This window comes from Pseudopipra pipra, chromosome W (genome assembly GCF_036250125.1).
Source record: "Pseudopipra pipra isolate bDixPip1 chromosome W, bDixPip1.hap1, whole genome shotgun sequence".
NCBI classification, from domain to species: Eukaryota; Metazoa; Chordata; class Aves; order Passeriformes; family Pipridae; genus Pseudopipra; species Pseudopipra pipra.
This window is the reverse complement of record NC_087580.1, coordinates 33,396,943-33,413,648: the sequence shown is the minus strand read 5'-3', so window position 1 is coordinate 33,413,648 and position 16,706 is coordinate 33,396,943. Positions and strand designations below refer to the sequence as shown.

General features: G+C 57.1%; 1 protein-coding gene and 1 long non-coding RNA gene across 2 annotated transcripts in view; both read right to left on the bottom strand.

Annotated features, from left to right (window-relative positions):
- The window catches only part of LOC135405251 (zinc finger protein 11-like), a 101,572-nt gene that overhangs the window by 14,650 nt on the left and 70,216 nt on the right, over nt 1-16,706 (bottom strand). The window lies entirely within an intron of this gene.
- Nucleotides 13,876-14,537, bottom strand: LOC135405617 (uncharacterized). The gene is made up of 3 exons (XR_010425849.1): nt 14,443-14,537; nt 14,114-14,170; nt 13,876-13,964 (listed from the first exon to the last, which is right to left on the bottom strand). It is a non-coding gene; the product is annotated as an uncharacterized LOC135405617 (long non-coding RNA).

Below are 16,706 nucleotides of genomic sequence, written 5' to 3'. Positions count from 1 at the left end.
TCCAGGGTTTGACTCCCTGCAGACTTTGCAGGGAAATCTGTGCTGGCAGCCCGAGTATGTCCCGACCCCCCATTCTCCCCCCAGGATATTTGGGATGAGTTCCCCTTCCCGGGCACCCATGGGATGGGGGACAATTGTTCTCCTGCTGTTGCTGTTGCTGCTCCACCCCTGTCCCTGCCCTTCCTGCCGCTGTCGGGTGAGCGGAGCGGCCACGATGGGAAAGGGGTGAGAGAAGCGAAAAGAGCGGGTGGGACCCCCAAAGGGAGCTGGTGGGGGTCAGGATCTGGGAGGCTGATTGGAAAGGGGTAGGAGAGGGGGGCTAAGGGGAGGGGGGAGAACGGGAGCGGGTTTGCCGTGGGGGTCACTCTCTGTCCCCATGCCTTGATCCCTGGAGAGCGGGGGAGGCTGGAGAGAGGAGGGAGCTGCAAATGCCCCGAGAGCCTGGAGAGGGGGGAGCTCGGGCCCCCCGTGCCAAGCCAGCGGTCGGGGCTGTGCTGTTGGTGCCAAATTGCCCCTGGTCAGGCTGAACCCAGAGCCTGCCCACGTGTCAGGGGGCCCGATCCGCTCCCTGCTCTCGTTGCCCCAGGGCAGCCTCTGGTGTTCCCCTGCCTGTGGGGCTGTTTGGTTTCCTTGGGCACAGCTGTCCCTTGTGCAGGGCTGTGCCCTTGGTGGCTCTTGGGGGTGGGCAGGAGGTGTTTTTTGGGGGTGCTGGGCTGGGTTGGCAGCAGAGCCCCGGCGGTGGGTGGGGGGATGCGGGTCCCCCCCCACGGTGGGGGTTGGTGTTGCTGGGTCAGGCCCCGCCGGCTCCATTGTCAGCCCGGTGCCGGCGTGGGGGACACAGCGGGTTTGGGGCCCCCCGGGAGTGCCGGGGGTGGGTGTGGAGCCCGGGAGCTGCCGAGTGTGGAGGGCAGAGCGGGGAGATGGCGGAGATGGGGGATCCCCGTCAACCTGGAGGGGGGAGCACGGAGAGGGAGGAGCCCCGGGACCCCCGGGAGCCTGAAATGGGGGGCGTGGAGAAAGGGAAGCCTGGACAGTGTGGTCCCCTGGGATCCCTGGGACAACAAAGTGGAGAACCTGAAGAGGGGGAATGTCTGGGATTGCAGCACTCCAAAGGCCAGAGTCTGAGGAGAAGGGAACCTTGGGACCCCCAACACTCCCAGCATCCCTAAGTGGGACCCTCAGTATCCCAGACAGGGGAGACCTTCCAAGCCCCAGAGGTGAGAGACAAGAGAGGGGGAACTTCTGGGAGAGATTTTTTGGCCTGAATCTTTATATTTTGTAGTATTTTTTGGCTGTATCACAATGTTTTGCAGTTTGAGGGGAGGTTCATCTCACTATTTCTGAAAAGTTTTTTGCCTGAATGTCTGTGGTTTGGGTTTTTCTGGGCTCAATCTTAGTGTTTTGGAGGTTTTTATGGACACAGGATGCCCAGTGAGTTCTAGAGATGGACTTGGGCAGGAGGAACCCCCAAGCCAACACGCTCAGCCCTTGTTTTCCCCCCATCAGGATTTGTCCTTCCCAGAGCTTGGGCGGATGGAGGAGGAGGCTGCGAGGAAGAGGAAGATGCCTTGGGCCCCCCAGGCAGGTGAGGAGGCAGTCAGTGTCCCTTTGGGCGGGTGTTGTGCTGGCTCTGTCAGCCCAGCATGGCCCCGGCTGCAGGACAACCCCGCTGGCGCCGCCGTCCTGCCGGGGCCGGAGTTGGGGGGATGTCCTTGGCCTTCCCTGTGGGCCGGAGGCAAATCCCCTGCCTGTCCTTCTTGCTTCCTGCCCCAGGCCCCGAGCTGAGGATGGAGAGCCCGGAGGACAAATCCCCCCGTGAGACCCTGGTGGGAGAGGCCGTTTTGAAGGGCTCCACGGCGCAGGAAGGCAGCGGGGAGGAAAAGGGCCGGAGATCCCCCCGCAGGAGGGGCTCCAAAGCCATCCCAGGGTGCTGTGAGGAGGAAAGAGCCAGCCTGTGCCGGGAAGGCAGCTGGAGCTTGAGGTGGAGCTCTGAGCTGGTGGTCCCTGATCAGCCTCCCAGCAGGGAGAAGCCCTTCAGATGCTTGGAATGTGGGAAGAGCTTCAGGAAGAGCTCCCACCTGCTCCAACACCAACACATTCACACTGGGGAACGGCCCTACACGTGTGGGGAATGCGGGAAGAGCTTCAGGAGCAGCTCTCACCTGATCCGGCACAAGCAAATTCACACTGGAGAACGACCCTACCTGTGTGGGGAATGTGGGAAGAGCTTCAACCGGAGCTCCCACCTGATCCGGCACCAACGCATCCACACTAGGGAACAGCCCAGGAAAGGGGTGTGAGAGGGGGGCTGAGGGAAGGGGTGAGAGTGTGAGCGAGTGTGAAGTGGGGGTGCCTTGGTGTCCCCATGCCTTGATCCCTGGAGAACAGGGGAGGCTGGAGAGAGGGGGGAGCTGCAAGAGCCCTGAGAGCCTGGAGAGGGGGGAGTTCGGGCCCCCTGTGCCGAGCCAGCAGTCAGGGCTTTGCTGTTGGTGCCAAATTGCCCCTGGTCAGGCTGAACCCAGAGCCTGCCCATGTGTCAGGGGGCTGGATCTGCTCCCTGCTCTCGTTGCCCTGGGGAAGTTTCTGGTGTCCCCTGGCCTGTGGGGCTGTTTGGTTGCCTTGGGCACAGCAGGCCCTTGTGTGGGTCCCCCCCATGGTGGGGGTTGGTGTTGCTGGGTCAGGCCTTGCCGGCTCCATTGTCAGCCCGGTGCCAGCGGGGGGGACACAGCGGGTTTGGGGCCCCCCGGGAGTGCCGGGGGTGGGTGTGGAGCCCGGGAGCTGCCGAGTGTGGAGGGTGGAGTAGGGTGATGGCGGAGCTGGGGGACCCCCGGCAGCCTGGAGGGGGGAGCACGGAGAGGGAGGAGCTCCGGGACCCCCGGGAGCCTGAAATAGGGGGTGCAGAGAAGGGGAAACCTGAACAGTGGGGACCCCTGGGATCCCTGGGACAACAAAGTGGAGAACCTGGAGAGGGGGAATATCAGGGAATGTGGCACCTGAAAGCGAGTCAGAGGAGAAGGGAACCTTGGGACCCCCAAAACTTCCAACATCCCAGACAGGGGAGACTCTCTGTACCCCATAGTGGGGAAACCAGAGAGGGGTAACTTCTGGGAGAGATGTTTTGGGCTAATCTTCATATTTTGGAATATTTTTTACCTGAGTCTCAACTTTTTGCAGTTTGGGGGGGGTAAAAGTCGTCTTGCTATTTCTGATGGGTTTTTTTCCTGAATCTTGGTGGTTTGGGTTTCTTTAGGCTGAATCTTAGTGTTTTGGAGGTTTTTATGGTCACAGGATGCCCGGTGAGTTCTAGAGATGGACTTGGGCAGGAGGAACCCCCAAGCCAACGCACTCACCCCTTGTTTCCCCCCCCCATCAGGATTTGTCCTTCCCAAAGCTTGGGCGGATGAAGGAGGAGGCTGCGAGGAAGAGGAAGATGCCTTGGGCCCCCCAGGCAGGTGAGGAGGCAGTCAGTGTCCCTTTGGGCGGGTGTTGTGCTGGCTCTGTCAGCCGAGCATGGCCCCGGCTGCAGGACAACCCCGCTGGCGCCGCCGTCCTGCCGGGGCCGGAGTTGGGGGGATGTCCTTGGCCTTCCCTGTGGGCCGGAGGCAAATCCCCTGCCTGTCCTTCTTGCTTCCTGCCCCAGGCCCCGAGCTGAGGACGGAGAGCCCGGAGGACAAATCCCCCCGTGAGACCCTGGTGGGAGAGGCCGTTTTGAAGGGCTCCCCGGCGCAGGAAGGCAGCGGGGAGGAAAAGGGCCGGAGATCCCCCCGCAGGAGGGGCTCCAAAGCCATCCCAGGGTGCTCTGAGGAGGAAAGAGCCAGCCTGTGCCGGGAAGGCGGACGGAGCTTGAGGTGGAGCTCTGAGCTGGTGGTCCCTGAGCAGCCTCCCAGCAGGGAGAAGCCTTTCAGGTGCTTGGAATGTGGAAACAGCTTCAGGAAGAGCACCACTCTCCTCACCCACCAGCACATCCACACTGGGGAACGGCCCTTTACATGTGGGGATTGTGGGAAGAGCTTCAATGACAGCTCCACCCTCCGCACCCACCAACGCATCCACACTGGGGAACGGCCCTACACGTGTGGGGAATGTGGGAAGAGCTTCAGTCAGAGCTCCAATCTCCGCACCCACCAGCGCATCCACACTGGGGAACGACCGTACAAGTGCTCGGAATGTGGGAAGAGGTTTCAGACCAGCTCACATCTCCTCGTGCACCAGCGGACACACACTGATGAGAGGCCCTTCCACTGCACTGACTGCGGGAAGGGCTTCAACCGGAACGGCAACCTCGTCACCCACCGGCGCATCCACACCGGGGAAAGGCCCTACAAGTGTGGGGAGTGTGGGAAGAGCTTCCCCCACAGCTCTACCTTGACCTCACACCAACGGACCCACCAGTAAGGGAAGCCCTACCAGTGCCCCGACTGTGGGAAGAGCTTCGGCCGCTGCTTCTACCCCGAATGAACCCCCTGATGTTGAGGCAACCCCTGGACTCCAGTGACTGTCAGTCCATCCCTTTCGACCACAAGGGGCCAGTCCCCTTTCACAGGGGCAGCTTCTTCAAACAGAACCCTTTTTGGAGGGGTGTGTGGAGATTCCTGCCTTGGCTGGGAACCCCCAAGGTCACTGCTGGAGGCTGAGAGCAGAGATCTCCCCCCGAGCGTTGGTCTTGGGGAGTTCCATCCTTCTCTAATTAAGAATTATTGCTTTTGTGCCAGCTTTAGTAGAATTGCTTCAACAATTGCTTTAGTGTAGAGCCCTGTCCTATCTTATCCTGTACTCCTGGTAGTTTTAGTGTGTATTTTGTGCACTAATTGTGATGAAGATCTTTTGTCTGATCATTTGTATCTCTAAATAAATTTGTTTCTATCAATAGATCTGATTTGCCATCATTAAAACCTGGGGGACCAAAGTGATTCAGTCACACCTCTGTAATTCCTCTAATCTGAAACTGTTGCCATGATCCAAGGCTGAGATTGGATCCAGCAGCCTCCAGCACACCACAGGAAGTTGGAAGCTCAAGGCCTGCCCCCCCTTTCCTAGCCCCCTTGTACCCAAAGGCCCCCATGGGACTGTGGGACCTGCCAGACTATCCCTCCTTTTCCACCTTTTTCCTGTTCCTCCCACTTTCCCATTGTCCCCTCAATCCCCCATTTCCCCCCTGAACACTTTTGGGGTCCCAACCCCCACTTTTTGTCCCCTCTCCTGTGGGCACTGAAGGAGAAAATGAGGCTGTCCCCCTTTCATTGGGGTTCCTTTGGAAACAGCACCTGGGCTTTGTCTTTTAGTCCACTGGAATTCCCAGCATGGCCCCAAAGCAGTGCCCTGATCCCACACATTGCCCTCCCCTCATGTGCTGGCTGTGTTCAGCCACCAGAGAAAAACACAGGCTGCCATGCAGAGCGTTCCAAGTGGTTTCCACTTTGGCAAACAGCACTCTCTGGATGGAAAACACCAGTCAAGGCCAAAACACTCCTTTTGGATCCTGATTAACTGAATGCAACTGCTGCTGCCTTATGTTGTTCCCACAGAAATTCTCAGGGTTCCTTTGCTTCCAGGAGGCCCCACATGTCCCAATGGCCCCTTGATTCCATGAGCTTCCCCAGTCTCCAAAGGTTCCTTTAGTTCCATGAGGCCCTGCAGTCCCAAAATGCCCTTTGGATTCTTGGAGTTTTCCCATTGTCCCAGGGTCCCTTGTGCTTCAGAAGGAGCTGCAGTGGGACAGTGGCCCCTTTGTTCCGTGAGCTCTGCAGTGTTCCAGGAATCTTTGGGTTCCAGGAGAGACTGCAGTTTCACAAGGAGCACCTGAATGCAGGAGGTTCTGCAGGGTCCCAATGGCCCCTGGATTCTGGGAGGTTCAGAAATATCTCAGGGCTCCCTTGGTTCCAGGAGGACACACATGTCAGCAGGAACCCTTGGTTGCAGGAGGTTCGACAGTGTCCCAGAATTCCTTTGATTTCATGAGGCCCTGGATTGTCCCAATGGCCTCCTGATTCCATCAGCCCCCTTGATGTCACAATGGTCCCTTGTTTCCATGAGTTTCCGCAGTGTCCCAGGATTCCTTTTGTTCCATGGGGAACTGCAGTGTCACAATGGGCCCTGAATTCCAGGAGTTTTCCCAGGGCGACAGTGCTGCCTTGATTCCGTGAGATTCCTCAGTGTCCCACAGCTCCTTTGGCTCCAGAAGGCCCTGCAGTGTCACAATGGTCCTTGGTTCCATGAGGTTCCACCATGTCCCTGCTGGAACATGCGTGGCTGTGATGCTGCCCCACCTGCAGAGCTGCCTCCAGCTCTGGGCTCCAGCCCAGGAAGGACATGGACCTGTTGGAGCGAGTGCAGAGGGGAGCAGCAAGATGATCAGAGGGATGGAGCAGCTCTGCTGTGAGGAAAGGCTGAAAGAATTGGGATTGTTGAGGCTGGGGAAGAGAAGGCTTTGGGGTGACCTAACTGTGGCCTTGCAGTGCCTGAAAGGAACCATCAAGAAAGATGGAGAGAGACTTTGGACAAGGGCCTGGAGTGACAGGACAAGGGGCAGTAGCTTCACACGGATAGAGGGGAGGGCTGGAGGAGACAATAGGAAGGAATTTTTTCCTTTGAGGGTCCTGAGATTCTCTTTAAGTCCCTTCCCAAGCCAAAGCATTCCATGATTGTGGGACTGGTGGGTGAGGTGGTGGTTGCAGCCGTCTGGGGCACAGGGACCCAAAATGAGGGAGTTTTCCATTGTGGGGAAAGGAAGGAGGGGGCAGCAGAACTGACCCCCTGGACACCTGGCAGGCAGGCTTTGGCTGGAAGCTGGTGATGGGGAGCTGAGTGAAGCCCCCACAATGCAGGAGGAAATGGTCAGTGACCTGCTCTGCCAGTGAGACCCCCCCAAGTGCCTGGGCCCACATGGGATGCAGCCAAGAGTCCTGAGGGAGCTGGAGAAAGAGCTGGCCAAGCCACTCTCACTCATTCCCCAGCAGTGCTGCACAACTGCACAAGTCCCAGCTGACTGGCAACGAGCAAATAGGATGCCCATGCACAGGAAGGGCCAAAGGGAGCATCTGGGCAACTCCTGGCCTGTCCCATTGACCTCAGGACTGGGGAAGTCCATGCAACAGATCCTCCTCAGTGCCATCCCATGGCACGGGCAGGACAACCAGGGGATCAGGCCCAGCCAGTGTGGGGTTGGGAAAGGCAGGTCCTGCCTGACCAACCTCATCTCCTTCTCTGACAAAGGACCCGCTCAGCAGCTGAGGGAAAGGCTGGGGATGTGTCTCTGTGGAATTCCAGAAAGCCTTTGGCACCATCTCCCCCAGCATCTCCTGCACAAACTGGCTGCTCATGGCTTGCCCAGGGAACTGTTTGCTGGGTGACAAAGTGTCTGATGGCCCAGGGAGTGGTGGGGAATGGAAGGAAATCCAGGTGGGGCTGGTCACTAGTGGGGTTCCCAAGGGCTCAGGGTTGGGGCTGCTCCTGTTTAACATCATTATTGATGATCTGGGCCAGGGGATCGAGTGCCCCCTCAGGAAAGTCGTGGACAACACCATGTTGTGTTTGATATTGGATGTGCTGGAGGGCAGGAAGGTTCTGCAGAGGGATCTGGACAGAATGGATCAATAAGGCCAAGTGTCAGGGACTGCATTTTGGTCCCAAAAACCCCCTGGAACGCTCCAGGCTGGGGGCAGAGGGGCTGGAGAGCTGCTCAGCAGGAAGGGACTTGGGGGTGCTGCTTGACAGGGGCTGGATATGAGGCAGAGTGTGCCCAGGGGGGCAAGAAGGCCAAGGGCATCGTGGCCTTTGTGGAGAAGAGTGTGGCCAGCAGGAGCAGAGAACTGATTGCCCCTCTGTGCTGGGCACTGGGGAGGCCCCACCTGGAGTGCTGTGTCCAGTTCTGTCCCCTCGGTGCCAAAAGGCCCTTGAGGGGCTGGAGCGTGTCCAGAGAAGGGAACGGAGCTGGGGAAGGCTCTGGAAAACATGTCTGCTGAGGGACGGCTGAGGGAACTGGGCTTGTTGAGTGTGGAGACGGGGAGGCTCAGGGGGGACCTCATTGCTCTCTGCAATGACCTGAAAGGAGGTTTTAGAGGGGTGTGGGAGTCGGTCTCTTCTGCAAAGCCTTTAGTGACAGGAAGAGAGGAAATGGCCTTAAATTGCATCAGGCGAGGTTCATATTAGATATTCAAAAACCCTTTTTCCCCTGAGAGAGTGTTCAGACATTGGAACAAGTAGCCAAGGGAGGTGGTGCAGTCTCTGGAATTGTTCAGATGACATCTGAATGTGGCACTTTGGGATGGGGTTTAGGGGTGATTCTGGTGCTGCTGGGTTTACAGTTGGACTAGAAGATCTGGAAGGTCTTTTCCAACCTTGATGATTCTGTGATTCTCTGACCTGTCATCCCTGTTTGCAGGTTTGTGCTCTAACAAGACCCTGGGGATGTTTTCTCTGTTGGGTGAGTCCACAGAGATTGTGTTGTGTGAGCTTTTTTCCTCTCTGATCAAAACAAGGAGTAATTAATGCTAAATCCAGCAGGTGGCTTTCAAGTAATAACTTGGTCCAGTTTTTCCAACTGTGTCCAAACAGGTGAGGAAAATCTGGAACTTTAGAAGGGTTAGTTTTTTACCTCATTAGCAGGATATCCAGAGGTGCATCAAGTGCCTTCCAGTGAGGAGCACAAGAGACCAGTAGACAGTGACAATATTGTTCTAATGTTAATGTCACTGGAGCACAGAGTGAGATCACATCTGAGTTATGTTTCTTTAATTAGTGATTGGGAATAAAGACAAATCACATATTTGATGACCCTTTAGGATTTATTTCACACTCTTAACACTAAGGTATTTTCCAGCTGGACTTTGAATAAGATTCCACAGTATATTGCAAATTTCTGTCTCAAGTTAACAGTCTACTTCTTCCCAAAGAAATTCTCAGCAGCTAACACCCTTCCATCATCTGGCTCTTTCCCTGATGGCTTGAGCTTGTTGCTCCTTTTGGTAAATACCCATTTGACACAATGCACTGGGCAGCTTCTGCCAAGTGCCACTGAATCTCACTTCCTCCCTTGCCTTGAGGTCGTTGTGCTTTAAGAATCTGGCTGTTCAGATGCCCTGAACTGTCTATAGTATTTCAATGGGAACAAGCTTCAAGATGTGTTGTTTGGCACACATGAAAAATGACCTGCCCAGAGAGCCATGGGAATGTAGGTGCTGCTCAGTAATGCCCCTTGACTGGGACAGGCACTGCTGAGGATTTTTTCCTTCCCCTCTCTGATTCCATTCCCACTGTTTTGTACAGACTCCTTGGGGTCAGATTTTGCACTGTACAGTTTGAGAAGTTAGTGCAGATGTGTTTGCAGGTATGTTCTTATTCTGTATTCCCAGATAAAATTCAGTAAACTGATACCTGGCTTGAGCTTCCCCCCCCCCCCCCCCATAGTACTATTTTTATTTATTTCTACAGAACAGCTTGAGAAAATGAAGGTACACTTAGCCCCAGGTTACTTGCTGCTGTAATCTCTTCACCTTTTCTTCTTTTTCCCTCCCCCAGACTGAAACCCAAGTTCAGGAATGTGGTTGGAATTCCAGGCCCCAGTCTGGGGGAGGGGACACTTTCAGTCCCCAGGGGAAGAAGCCACTGCTTTGTTTATCAACATGCAAAGGACAGCCCAGGATTTCTGGCTCTCCAAGCAGCAGCACTGGCAGGGAAGAGAACTGCTGGCTTGGATGGAAGATGGTTGATAGAAAAGTAGTGATGGCTCACAGGGGGAGAGGAATAACGTGTTATTTGTGGGTGTAAAGGGGGAGATGACAAACTAACAAGGTAGTGGAAGCCAGGAGAACAGGAAAAGGAGGGCTTAGAGGAAACAGATCAGGACAGAAGGAGAGACCCTCATGTTTCAGCCCCTGAATATCAAATCTTAGGAGATAATGAACAAAAGTAGAAATGAAGCTCACCTGTCCTTTGGTGAGTTTCCAAATGGATCAGCTGTCATATTTTAAGGAGGGTGTATTCCAGGGAACTTAACACAGAAAAGTGACCCCATCAAATGACACATGCATAGGGATTCCTTACGGGTGATTTTTATATGAGAGAACACATACACATGCAAAGATTTGAAAGCATTTTGGAATAAAAACTATCGGAAAAGAGCCAAATCTATAAATAGACACTTGGAGAGATACTCAGTACAAACAATATATTTGCATTTTCATGTTTTGCTCATGTGCACATGTAAATCAGTTTGTAGGACCAACACATCTGTTCTAGAACAAGCAGCAGTCACAAGTATTGAGGCCATGTTGATGAGAACACAGCTGTGCTGGGCAGGGCACGTCTCCAGGATGAAGGACCAACCACCCCCTCCTAAGATCCTGCTCTATGGTGAACTTGCCACCGGCTGCCGCAAGAGAGGAGCCCCAAAGAGAAGATACAAGGACTCCCTGAAACAACATCTTAGCCTTGGCCATATTGATCACCATCACTGGTCTACTCTGGCCTCCAGTCGGGAGGCCTGGAAACACACCATCTATAACGCTGCTGATGCTTTTGAGAACGCACGCAGGATCACCCTTGAGGAGAAAAGACAAGGCAGAAAGAATCTTGCCTTGCAGAATATACCACCTAAGGAGTCTTTCTGCTGTACCTTTTGCAACCGGACATGCCTATCTTGTATTGGCCTTTTTAGCCACCAACGCGCTTGCAACAAACTTGGGTAGAGCCCTCCCCAAATCTTCGTTCACGAAGCTCAGCCATGACAACTAAAATAAGAAGGATTACTTACAGGGATGGTAAAGGTATGGTCAGTCACACGAATCACAACATCAGGTGCGGCTAAGAAGGGATCTGAGTGACAGGGACACACCATGGCTGAGTCATTAAGCCAGTCAGGAAGAGTTAGCAGATACAGTGAATTCCCCCTAGAACAGTGTCATCCTGATGGGACATCCGGGCAGGGCTTGCTCTGCTCAGCATTCCCTGCCTCCTCTTGGGATTCTTGAGGGAAAGCCTCTGGCAAGTCCTGGCCCAAGGAGACCTGCCATCACCCCAAGTCCTGGCAAGGCTGAAACAGGAGGCCAGGCCCAAAAGAGTTAACTAAGAAATTTGGGCCTGCAAACAAGTTACCAACATCCAAAATGATCTGTGCTCATTCTGTTCTACTTATTGGACCAAAGCTTAAGAGAATAGTACAAGAACATGTAATAGGCTTAGAAGCAATAAATTAGAAGTATAACAGGATCAGGTAGACATTTGAATAGGAGAAATAGGCCTGGAGCCAGGGCCTTTTCCAAGCTTCAGTGAGCGGGTCAAGAACAATGGAAAGGAAGAAGGGTCAAGCTGAGGAAGAGGAGTTAGAGACCCCTGCCCTATGGATGAAGATCGGAACTAACCCTCGAAATGGGGTGCCAAGAGAAGCACCGCCCCAAGCCCCGCCTGAGCTCCACCTATACTCCGCCTATTATTAATATGCATTGATAGATGTTGTAATCACTTGAATATGCATTTAATCATATCTGAAAATTGTATAAAAGTGTTGATTTTCTGAGGAGCCGGCGAGCAAGTTTGTCCAGTGCGAGCTGGCTTGCTCCCAACGTTGAATAAACAAATACCTTGCTGCTTAAAGATAAAAAAGTCTCTGAGCAGTTTTTCAGACCGATTTTTTGGATTCAGGGCTGCTGCCTGTCTCCTGCCCCAAAGAGCTGTGCCCCCAGGGGACTTCTCTACCAGAGGGCAGCCAAAGCCAAGGGGCACTGAGGTCTGCCCTCTTGCAGGTGGCTGTTGGGAGCGGCAGCTGGAGCAATTAGTGGTAAGACTTGTCATCTGTCAGAAGCTGTTGCTCCTTCCTGGCATGATTTTTGGGTGGAAGTGATTAGCAGCAGCACAAAACCACCATCAGCTGCTGAGTTTCACAGGACAATTAGATTGGACAGAGAGACTCAAGCTTCCTTGTGTTCTTTTTGCTTGTTTTCTTGCCTTCTGGAAAAAAAAATCAGCCCAGTTTCGCATGTTCAACACTCCTGTGTCTGTGTGCTCAGCTGTGGCCAGCAGCTGATGTCCAGTCCATTGGGGAAGTGCAGGGGACAGGGAGAAATCTGGGATGAGAAGCTGTTCTGTGTCTGCCATGAAGGTGCCACCCACCTGAAGGAGCAGCCAAGAGAAGTGCTGGAAGCAGAGACATTCTGGCAGTTTCTGCTCTCAGGTGGACACAGGGCCCACTTGTTGCCAGGGGTCCCGGAGATTGGATCCGGGAACAAGGCAGGGCCATGCACTGGTAGGGAATGGGCTCCAGCAGGACCAAAGGAGGAACGTCCAGCAGCAAAGTGTGAGCTGGTGAATGTGAACTGGGCCATCTCTTCAGCAGACACCACAGTGCTTACTTGCCTCCATCCCTGAAGCTCCACCACACCAGGCCCTGCTTTGCTTCAGCTTCTGCCGCTTCTTCCTTTGTTGCCCTCAAGTGCTGGATGTAGAGTTTAGAAGCCCATGCCCGTGTTTTGAAGGTGCCTGTGTGGAGGAGAGGTTCAGCAGCTGCAGCCCGAGGCTGGTGTCCCAGCAGAGTCTCTAAGGACACCTGAGTGTGGAAGGCGTGTCCATCCTCAAGCAGGGCCACTGAAGTCAGTCAGGATGTCAGGCTGCAGCTCAAGCTGCCAAGGGTTGCTGTGAGGCTGAGGAGTCACTGGAAAGCTGTGGTGGCCACTTGCCCTGAAGCCTTTTGCCAAAGCGGGTGCAATTGTGCCCACAGTCTGCCCACTTTTGGTGTCCTGGCGGGTGTGGGTGCCTGGGTGAGGAGGCCCAGGCGTTGTGGGTGCTGCTGCTCCTGGGCAGCCTCTGGTGCTGTTGTCTGTGGGGCGCGGAGCCGCTTGGGCAGCAGCGAGTGTGCAGCCCTGCCCGAGGAGCCCAGCGCCCTGCCCGTGGTGGCAGCAGCTCTGTGGGCCCAGAGCTCTGGCTCAGGGGCGTGTCAGCCACAGCCCTGTGGCCTGGGCAGCCACGGAGGCCCGGGCTGGCCGCCAGCCCTGCCTGTGCCACTGCCCCTCGCCGGCAGCACCCGGTGGACCTGCCCTGGCAGGGCCCCCTTGCCCTCCTTGTCCCCAGCCAGGCCAGCCTGGCCCCCTTGGGAGTGTGCCCACCCTGCTGCTGAGGCCTGGCCTCCATGGCTTCTGCCACAGGGCTGGGAGATGCCTCAGGAAAGCACGAGAGCAGCCGGCTGGCAGGGAAGGAGGTGGCTGTCTGGGGGCTGCTTATGGCCTCTGCCCCCCCAAGTCCTGGGGGCTTTTCCCTCCACCCTGCCCCTTGGGGCCTGCGCCCAGTCTGTCCCCTCGCAGCCTTCTGCCACCCACCCCCTCCCAGATTCCCCTCAAGGCTTCCCTCTCCCTTGTCCCATCAGGGCCTCCACAGCACCTCACCCCTTCCTGGCCTCCCAGCGCCCCCTCCCCTGCTGGTCTTTTGCTGACACGCTGCACAGCGGGGCAAGTGTTGCTGAGCACAGGGAGCTATTTTCCCCTCTTCCCCAAGGCCCTGTGCACACTGGGCACCAAAAAAAAACTCCTGGGCCTCTGTGCGTGATAACATGTTGGTCATGTTCCCATGCTGGGCTCAAAGGAGGTGCTTGCAGGGAAGAGGCATCTTCCCCACAGGCTCAGGTGGCCCCAGGAGATGGAGCTTCCTGCATCAGTTCTCCACAGAGCTGCAGCAGCACAGGCAGACACTGCCCTGCGGAAAAGGCCGGGCCTGCCATGCTCTGCACAGCCAGTCTTGGAGCTGCTGGAATCTGCAGTAGGGAGCCATCTGGACAGCTCTCAGCATGTAGCAGTGTTGAATTGCCAGGCCTGCCATGGCGAGTCTGATGTCTTCTGTGATGCCTCTACGGGCTGGAAGAGGCAGCAACGGAGACTACCAGAATGAGAAGAATGAAGTTCTCCGTACAGCTCTGATGATGTGGAGCGTTTCCTGGGCCAGGTTTGAGACGGCAGGGCTGTCATCAGTCATGTCTTGAAGGGCTGAAAGAGAAAGGAAGAGAGCCAAGGTGAGAGGCCAGTGGTGTGGTGACGTGAGGAGCCCCTCCTGCCAGGGCCATCCCAGCCAGCTCTTGCCATGGGCAGGAGGGAGCAGGGCCCAAGGGGATCAGCTGGAAGGTGCTCTCGCTCACCCTGGCAGATGAGCTGCAGCTCTGGCTGCTCCTGCTTCATGGACCTGGCGGCGATCCCTGGGAACACAGAGCCTGTCAGGCCCCAGAGGCACAGGTCCCCCGCAGCGGCGCTGCCAGCCCGGCCACACGGCCTCCTGCCCTGGCAGGGCTGAGCCCGGGGCCTTCCCGCATGGGGACGCCCCAGGGCTGGGCTGGCACAGGGCGGCAGCAGGCGCTCGGGGCCACTCGGGGCTCCACATGCCCTGGGCCGCATCCTGCTGCCGCTGCAGCAGCCGGGGCTGGGGCCGAGCTGCAGCGGGGTGGGGAGGGACCCCGGCCTTGTGGCTCACCCAGAAACTTGATGGCCAGCTTTCGCAGGGGCTCCTCTGGGCTCTCCAGGAACAGCAGGGCCTGGCGCACGTACTGGCCCACTCGGCTCCTGTCCTTTTCCAGCTGCAAAGAGCGCCAGGGCATGGAGGGAAGGCTGGGCTCAGGCTCTGCCCCTTGGCCGGGCACTCCCTGCCCCCAGCACGGGGCTCCCCTGCCCACAGAGCCCTGAGGCCTGGCCAGCAGCTGCTGGGGCCGGGCTTTGGGGGGAGCAGAGGGCTGGGTGCTCCCGGCAAACCAGGGGCTGGGGCTTTGGGGCCGTCCTTACCAGGCACTCGGGAAACCTCCATGGCTGCTCCATGGTCACCAAGTTCTCAAGATCCCTCCACTTCAGGAACCTGGCTGCACCAAACAGTGCTCTCCGAGAGGCCTGCACAGCAACAGAGAGCAGGCCATGGCACCGCAGCCCAGGGCACAGCACCCGCATCCCTGCACCAAGGCCAGGAGGAGGCTGCAGGCGACCATGGGCCAGGGCAGGAGGCACAGCAGCCTCCTGCCATGGGGACAACAGAGCCCACGAGTCCTCACCTCTGCCACACGCTGGTTCTCATCGTGCCAGTTGAAGTAGAATGGCACCAGACTCAGGTACACGTGTGGCTTTAGGCTCTTGCTCCTCTCTGTCGCTTCCATCACCTCCCGGAAGAGGAGCATGGAGAGCTGCTGCAGCTGGCTGTGCTCCTGGTGCAAAGGAAGAGGAAAAGACCTCAGCACTGGCTTCTCCAGGCCCACCGGGGCACAGGCCTGAAAAGACACTGGGCCCCAAGTTTCCTGGCAGCACTCAGTGCCCACGATGAGGGGCACAGAGCCTTACGTTGTCAAAGAGTGGCCGCAGCGCCTCAAGCAACTTCAGGGCTATTGGGCTGGATATTTGGATGATTTTCAAGCCCAGCACATTGATGAACACAGTGAGAGTCATCTCAACCGCGTCTGTGTCTGCATCCTGCAGTAGCTCCAGGAGGCTTTCATTCAGGCTCCGGATGCTCTTAGCCTGTGTGGAACACAATGCTGTGGTGCAGCCCCACGCTGCTGCCGCGGGGCCCAGAGGCCAAAGGTGCCTCCCAAAGGAGTCGGGCAGCTGAACGGGGAGGAGGAGAGCTGGGAGCAGCTGCCACAGCTGCCAAAGGCCAGCCAAGGCCAAGCTACTGCCTTCCACAGCCGCACGCTGCTGGCCCGGCTTCAGCCCCTGCCCCCTGCTCACCATTGAGGGAGCCTTGCTGAGCACCACCAGGCCTCGGAGCGCCAGGCGACGCCTCTCCGGGCACTGACTGCGCAGGTGCCTGGAAATAATCTGCAGGATGCTGGGCCCATATTGTCTGGGGATCAGGCAGTGCAGGACCTGAAAGGCAGGGAGCAGTGACAGGGTGCCCGGCCGGCAGGAGCCCGGACCCGCCCGGGGCTGGGCCCAGGCAGCAGCACAGGGTGCAGGCACCGTCCCCGGCGGCTGCAGCTGTGAGAGGGCAGAGAGGGGGAGGCAGCTGGGCCAGGCAGCGCTCGCCATCAGGCTCACCTCCACCAGGAACGCCAGGGCAGGCAGTTCCCACAGGGGCTCTCCCCTGCTGAGCCGCGGGAGCAGGCTGACGGCGATGCTGCGACCGAAGGAGCAGGAGACATGGCACAGCTCCCTGCAAGGGGGAATAAAGGTGCCAGAGACCCTGAGCCAGGTGGGCAAAGCTCTCCTGGGACTGACTCACACAGGCCTGGTCTTTGACCACCAGCCCAGGAGAGGACGTGGGCACTTTGGGAGGTGGCTCCTCCTGTGCAGCCGCCTCTCTCCACCTTTTCCACTCTGCTCAGCCATCCCTGGCTGCCAAGGCCCTCTGGCCCAGCAGCACGGACACTGTGAGGGGTGGCCTGTGCACAGGGCAGAAATGACCTGTGGGGGTGTGGGGCAGTGGGGAGAAAGGGCTCTCACCTGGCCAGCAGACCCACTGCATAGTGGTGGCTGTCAGCCTTGAGGAGCATGTCCCAGCCACACTTGCGACCGATCGCCATCAACACGTCCTCATCCAGCAGCTGGCGCAGCAGGGCTTTAACGGTCTGCACTGCAAACCTGTGTGCAGAGCACAGCCCAGGTCAGGCACAGAGCCCTGGCCTCAGCCCCGAGGGCGTGGCAGGGAGAGGGGACTGGGATGGAGCACCTGTTGGGGTTGGGGGGAAGGCTGCGCTGCTCCCGGCATCGCCTCCAGAAGGTCTCGACCTCCTCTGACATCTCCTCTGTGCTGATGAA